Raw genomic sequence first — 6,971 nt, 5'->3', positions numbered from 1 at the left:
CTATTACTGAGTTAATTTACTGAGATGACGTTCGTCGGTCACCGCTGGTATGTTAGCTTACACCCCCTGTTACCTTTAAGGGTCACCACTTACATCCCCGTTACTGTTGCAAGTCAGACGTATTGGTGTTGCGGCCCAGGCAGTCAAAAGTTAAACGTGCTGGGGCCTTCTGGGTAGTGTAGAGGCACACCACCACAGAGACCCGGGTTCAATCCCTGGCAGCGGTACTTCCGTCCTGGTCACACGTTCCTACGGACACAATTGGCGGTGTTCGCGGGTGGGAAGCCGGTGAGGGTATGAGTCCTGATCGCTGCATTAGCGACTCCTACTGGTTGGTCGGGGCGCCTGTCCAGCGGGGAGGGGGGATCTGGGGGAGATAGCATGAACCTCCGCATGCGTAACGCTCTCCCAGTGAAACTCCTCACTGTCAGGTGAAAACAAGCGGCTGGCGACTCCACATGTATCGGAGGAGGCATGTGGCAGCCTACACCCTCCCCAGACCGACAGAGGATAGCGCATCGACCAGGACTGTGGCTAGTCCACACGGGGAATTGGTATAATGACTAATCTGGGAAGAAAAATGGCAAAAAAAAGTTAAAAGTGCCCCCCAACCTGATCTCTGGGGCCCTGTGCACCCCCCCCCCCCCCACATCCCCCCCCACCCACCACCTAGTGGACATTCTGTGAGTCTGTGTCTATCAAACCATGGAAGGTTTTTTTTTTTTTTTGGGGGGGGGGGGGGATTTTAGATGGGCTGATTGGGGGTAATAAATCTTTGAAAGCTTCAAAAATCAAAAAAATGTGAAGTTCCAGAACTCCGTTGAACACGAGACCACACAATATAATAACTCAATAAATAAATAAATCCCAGGCTAAAAATCTGACTGGAATGCACAGAACTTCCCGTCATTGGGGGTGTGTCCTATCCCTATCCAGCACATTCCAAATCACTTACCTCATTGCAGTTACTGCCATTGTTGTGACCAAAAAAAAAAAAATGTTTACACTATGCAGAAAATGCATCTGTGGAGGGTGGGGGGGGGGGGGACAAGACTAATGGACAATCGCATGCAATTACAGCAGGTTATCATCAGTAGATTTGCACAAGGTCGGTGCTACCTGTGATGCCAGACCTCCCATACCTGTCCACTGACTCATTCCCCTCACGTGTACACCGAGGAGCTGAGTCAGAGCACTTTTACTCTGAATATCCACAGTGTCACTGTCTTCCCTGTTCCAACGCATTGGGGTTAGTTTGCTGCTTGGTGATAAGTGACTGATAAGAGAATAAATGCACTGTCAGCATTAATCCCTGCCCAACAGTGACACCCCCCCCCCCAACACACACACACACACACACACACACACACACTGCACCAGAGTTCAGACATGGCTGTGTGCGCAACCAGGGCAACGACAGAGCTTCATGTTCCTTTTTTCAGACAGAAAAATAAAGAAGTAAATAAATCCATCCATCCATTATCTATACCCGCTTATCCTGGTCAGGGTTGCACGGGGGTGCTGGAGCCTATCCCAGCGTGCATTGGGACAAGAGGCAGGAATTCACCCATGACAAGTCGCCAATCTATCACAGGGCAATAAATAAATAAATGGTTTTTCAACTTAGCTCCTATGATCTAAAACTGGATGCAGTGGAAAAACTATGATTGCAAAATGGCTGAATTTTATTGACACAGTTTGGAGACGTTCTCAATCTACGAGCTCTGAGTCCGGGATGCTAAAGCAGCGGGTTTTTGTGTCTCTTTGGTTGAAATCATGACATATTTGAAAGATTTTGATTTGATTTAAGTCGACTTTAAAGGTTTGTTTTCTTTCCCTTGTCATTATTTGGCACAGTTTATGACAGAGAAGAGAGAAAATGAGACAAATTTGGGTCATTTAGAGCCCGGTTTTAATAACATAATGCGTTACTGGAGATCCAGGTGGATCACACCCCCCCCTTATAAAATGGGCATAAACACACGTGAAGCTTTAGTCGCTGTCATATTCAAGAGGGAAGAACCATTATACAAGAGCCCCTTTGGTAATGCAGTTGGGCAGGGTTACAGGTAGGCTAAAGACTGATGTTGGATGAGGTGTCACTCAGACTCAGTTCCCTCCCTCAGGATGGTAAACGATAATAATCATCATTTTGTTTCCTCTGTCGTGACCAACGGCCTATTGGGCTTCCCTCTTCATTTCGATGTGAAAAGACAGAGGGGGTTCACTGATGCACTTTCAAGTGCAAAATCAGTTTCTTGACAGAAGGCATGGACAATCTGGATTTATTTCTCAAATTTTGTTCCTGGCAGCAATATTTAAATGAATAATAATTTTTTTTTTAAAGATGAAGCTCATTAAAATTCTCTTGTTCGGCCCATTTCCTCTCGCCACACGCTGAGTTCTTCCTTTTTAGAAATTCTGTAGTGCAGACTTGCCTGTGCTGCAGCACCCTGTTTTACAGTGGTGTCGTGGGTAAGTTCTAACAGAGATCTGAGAACTTCCAGGAAGTGCCTTGCTCCATCAATATGAGCACCTTGCAATGTGAAAGTGACAAGGCTTTGTCACCCGAGAAGAAAAGACGTGGTTAAGTACTTCGAAGAGTGACAGATGCTCACTCTCAAATACTTCTTGGCTGGACAATAGGCACGAACAGCTGTTGTCAGAGGCAATCACCGCGATTGCCAAGGTGAGCGGGATGCCGCGCTCGAGACCAGGGTGCTCGTTCGCTCCTTGGTGGTCAGTGGTGTTCTCTCGTCCCCCCGGTGAGCGTCAGTGCGCATGCCCAGTGCGGTGACGCCGCAACTCCATGTGTGAGAAGAGCATTATTTGGCAACCGGAACGGCAGCGGGGAGGGCTGTGAACAGGGGGGGATCCCCAGGATTTTTTAAGCACCGAATTACCGGGGTAAATAGTCACCCAAATCGCGAGGAAGAGCCGGAGACAAAAGGATCACATCACCTCGACTCCGTGAGTAAGCCAAGATACGCATAAAGTTTTTTTAGGGATAAAACATTTAGTATTTACAATTAACAACCTATCATAATTAAGCAGGGGGAGTTTTTTTTTCCTCTCATATCGATGGCGAATGAAGCGAGGTAGCTAGCTGATGGTGTGACTGCGTGTGTGCGTGAAATTAATACGCCGCTCTTCGCATGCAAAAAAAAAAAAAACAACAAACCTTCGAGGTAGAGGCATAAAGTATCCAGAATTCTTCTAAACTTAGAAATACGGATGCTTTGAAATTCGTATGGGTAGCTAGATACCAGTATGGCGATAAGTATTTGAGAAGTACGTTTAACTATTTTGATGTTTTGTTTCGCACTGATCGTCGGCGCTGCGGGTGACTTAACCCAAGAGTGTCTCTGGGTGGGTTTGCGAGATGTCCGTGGGAGTTGGGATTCGGATTCTTTCGGGGCTCGGTCTTGCTGTCCTTTTTTAGCGAGTCCATAGTTTCAGATCCTCCGAAAGTACGCCGATGGACTGTAAATGTTTGAACGTATAGCTTTCCCGGTGGTATTTCTACGAGTATATCTTGAAACTTTACAGTAAAAAGTTCAAATTTTCCGCTGATTTTTTTTTCTCACCCCAGAACGCAGTGTAGCTAGCCAGTTTGCTAGCTAACGCCTCGGTCCATGATTGGTTCGATCTGAAGTCGGAGAACCCGGTTGTTGTTGTTTTTTTAAAGGCGGGGAAGTTGCTAGTTTTTATCATTTAAAAGTGTCACCTCATTTTAATATTTAAAGCTAGATCATTGGCCAAAGATGTATGGATCTAGATAAGTAAATAGGCTACGCTGCAAAGAGCGCGGTTTTAAATCTCTTGGCTGCCAGGGCAGCCGGCTTTCCGATTATTTTAGTGCTTTAATGGTTTGTTTATATTTTTTTGTGAAGGGGGGGTGTTTTGCGGGGTCGTTGGGTTTGTAATGGCTGGACGGAGGGGGCTCGACAGCGGCGTAATGGTGGACAATGTGTGCCCCCCAGTCGTGGCACTTAACCCGACGAGCTGCCAGTCTGCTTCGACGTCAGAATAAAAGTCCCCATAGTCTTCGCGCTTGGTTTTCTCCCAGTTCAGGAGGCAGCCTTCCTCTTCTTCCTCCTCCTCATCATCTTAAAGGCGTACACACACACGCGCACTCGCGCGGCGCACACAGGCGTCACGGTCCTGGCACACACTTCTATCTAAAGCAGATACTGGCCTATTCTCACCACGCTTGGGATATATTATTCATTTTTATCTTGCGTTATCTCCCCCTGTACACTCTCATTTTAATAAATGGACGGTCGGCTTTTCAGACATAATGCGTATGCTGAACTGAAAATATTAGCATTGCTTCTGTTTTTTTTTTTTTGTTGGTAGTTGTTCATGCTGGTTGTCTGTGCTCTATGGCTTGTGTGTGTGTGTGTGTGTGTGTAAATGCAAGGAGAACTGGATTTTTATGTACACAGGCAGTGTAATCTACCTGCTGACTAATAAATGCTGAGTCCAATCTTTGCACTGAGTCATGTAGTGACCCGTACTGTCCTTTTAACATGATGAGGTACAAATTGCACCAGAATTCACTGAATGTCACTGTTACCCCGAAATGCAAACATGGGTTTTGTGGATTGTTATTTGGAGTGACCTCAAATGACCTCTGTGTTTTTAACTGGATCTTACACTGGAAAAGCATCAGTGCGCCGCCATTTTGCTGGACGTCGGACGCAATGTTGTGGGCACTCCCCATAACGTACTAAACATGGTCACGGCTCTTTATATACAACTTTAAAATCTTTGGCTGTAGACTAAAAATTCTGCCACCTTGCTGTCGGACTGTCGGTTACATTGGTGAAGTTTTTTCCGTTTTTGTTTTACCCCATTACTGTGGAATTGTAAGGGTCAGGCTCTGTGGTCAGGTCTGGTAGAGGTCTTTAACTGGCAAAAAAAATGCCTAAAAATTATTATTATTTTTTTAAATTTTTTTTTTAAAGCACCCAAACAGTTGTGAACTTCTTTTTCTCAGACGAACAGAGGCAGAAACAAAAAAGGAAAGTGAAATTCTCCCTCCTGCCCCCACCCCCCACCCCACCACCACAGAGATGTCATGCAGTCAAACGATTTACTTCCGATTAACTTTCGATCAGAAACATTAAAACTACTTTCGCTGATTTAGCTTATTCGCCCTGACAGGGGCCCAGTTCTGACAGCAGTGTGCGATGCAGAAAAATTCTGCACTGTTAATATTGCCCCCCCCCCCCCCCCCCAGACACACCCCCCATGCCCTGTTTCCACAGCTCCATACAGTGGGAGTAAAAGGCATTTGCTGCAAAGGACCAGACAGGAGAGACTGAGAGCCTTGCTGTATTCTCGGGTTCATTTGGCACCTTGTGTCTGCAGACGCACTGTAACACCGGGACGGTCCCGCGGCAGCCCTGTCCGTCTGCATCTGGGGCCCCCTGTGAACGGGCCCGGCCACCTGCCGGCGCCTCGGTTCTGCCGGACGGGCAGGAGCTGGACCTGCACAGTCCACCGCTATCTTCTGATTTCAGAATTTGAATTTTTTAAAAACATTTTTCTCCGATTAGTGACGGGTGCTGGCTGAGGAGCACGCGGTCCCGTCCCGTCTCAATGTGTGCCGTTGGCGTTGCCGTGGTTTCGTTACAGTTCGGGTGCGGACCGAGGGGGTCGTGGTTTGAGGGAGTGTGGCGTGGGGCGTGTTCCGCTACGTGGTTCTGATCCTGCAGGTTTTTGTTTCCGTAGGCAGCCCACTTGAGTTCGATAAGCGATTGAGTTGAGGTTCTGCTGATGCAAATGGTGGTGGTGGGGGGGGGTCTTTGAAGATGCAGTTAAAGTCATCTTAGAACTTGAAACATAGACTCTGTGTTAATTTCCTGATAATAAAGGTATTGTTGGAAGGTATTGTGGAGGAAATACAGGTTCTCTCAGTTGCATTTTCCCCCGACCCAATAGATTTACTTTATATACTTTTTAATTAGCAGAAGGATTTTTTTTTTTTGAGTGAGCAGAAAAAAGTTCTCGACTTTCTGGTGTTAACTTTACGGGCTGTGGAATGGCTGAGCGATTGTTCGTGTGAATAAAGGCTGGGGAGGTTCTTTGTGGCCTGCATTGTGTCACATGGTGGCCTGCAGGACGATCCCAGGGGTTCTCTCTGCGAGGACCCCACGGCCGTCTGTGCCAGTGCCTGAGCGGAATTCTCCGACGCACCTACCGGAGCCTTCCTGGCTCGGGCCGTTGAACAGCGATTGGACGGCTGACCGCGGGGCCTACTGGCAGGCCCGTCCGCTGTCTTAATTTCGGGGAAGCGGGGGGGGGAGGCTACCGCATCGGTCAGAAGATGAGGAGGAAGCCTCTCTCTCTCTTTACAAAGCAGGGCAGCGAGGCTGAAGTTGTGGTCCCTCGGGGATCATCTGCCAGACGGGGGGTCGGCCATTTTAAAATTTTGGACCCCCCCGTTTCCTCCCCAGGCTTGCGGGTCGCAGAGACGCAGGGTAGCTGTAGCGCCTCAGCAACCAGTGCGCATTTGGGGCGCTTCCCTGAGTTATGAACCCCTGTCCCCAACCGCACAGTGGACCGCGTCTCTTAAACAAGGAGCCCCTGTTCTGAAATTGGACACGGCACCGTTGAAGACTGTGAAACACAGGGGCGTGGAAATACATTTAGGAATTTGTGGAAATTTATATTTACTCAACTTGCTATGCCCCCCCCCCTTTTTTTCCTCAACAAATCCCAGGCCACTGTTGTGACCAATCAGACTGCCTATTAATATAATACCAAGTTTTGAAAATGCGAATGTTTGATAAGGAGAACAGGCCATGGGACCTCATCTGACTGGTTGCAGTTCGACCAATGAAAATAAATCAAAGTTGTTGAGTGGGGCTTGTGCCTCGTCCTGGGGTGGGGAAGGGGTGGGGGGGGGGCTTTGCCAGTCTTGCATGGGTGCAGTTTTGGGGGGTGCAGGGCTGCATTTCTGG

At 47.9% G+C, this 6,971-nt stretch overlaps 1 protein-coding gene across 2 annotated transcripts in view; it reads left to right on the top strand.

Annotated features, from left to right (window-relative positions):
* The first annotated feature begins 2,800 nt into the window (after positions 1-2,800).
* LOC118230575 (transcriptional repressor p66-alpha-like) overlaps positions 2,801-6,971 on the top strand; it is a 28,555-nt gene continuing 24,384 nt past the window's right edge. Inside the window, exon 1 of one of the 2 annotated variants that reach the window (XM_035423698.1) lies at positions 2,801-2,974. The gene's annotated coding sequence lies outside the window, so the exon portion shown is untranslated. The remainder of the gene's footprint in view (positions 2,975-6,971) is intronic. The other variant, XM_035423697.1, reaches the window with a different exon arrangement.

Source organism: Anguilla anguilla, chromosome 6 (assembly GCF_013347855.1).
Source record: "Anguilla anguilla isolate fAngAng1 chromosome 6, fAngAng1.pri, whole genome shotgun sequence".
NCBI lineage: Eukaryota > Metazoa > Chordata > Actinopteri > Anguilliformes > Anguillidae > Anguilla > Anguilla anguilla.
Note: the sequence above shows the minus strand (reverse complement) of the source record. Positions and strands in the feature narration are given on the sequence as shown.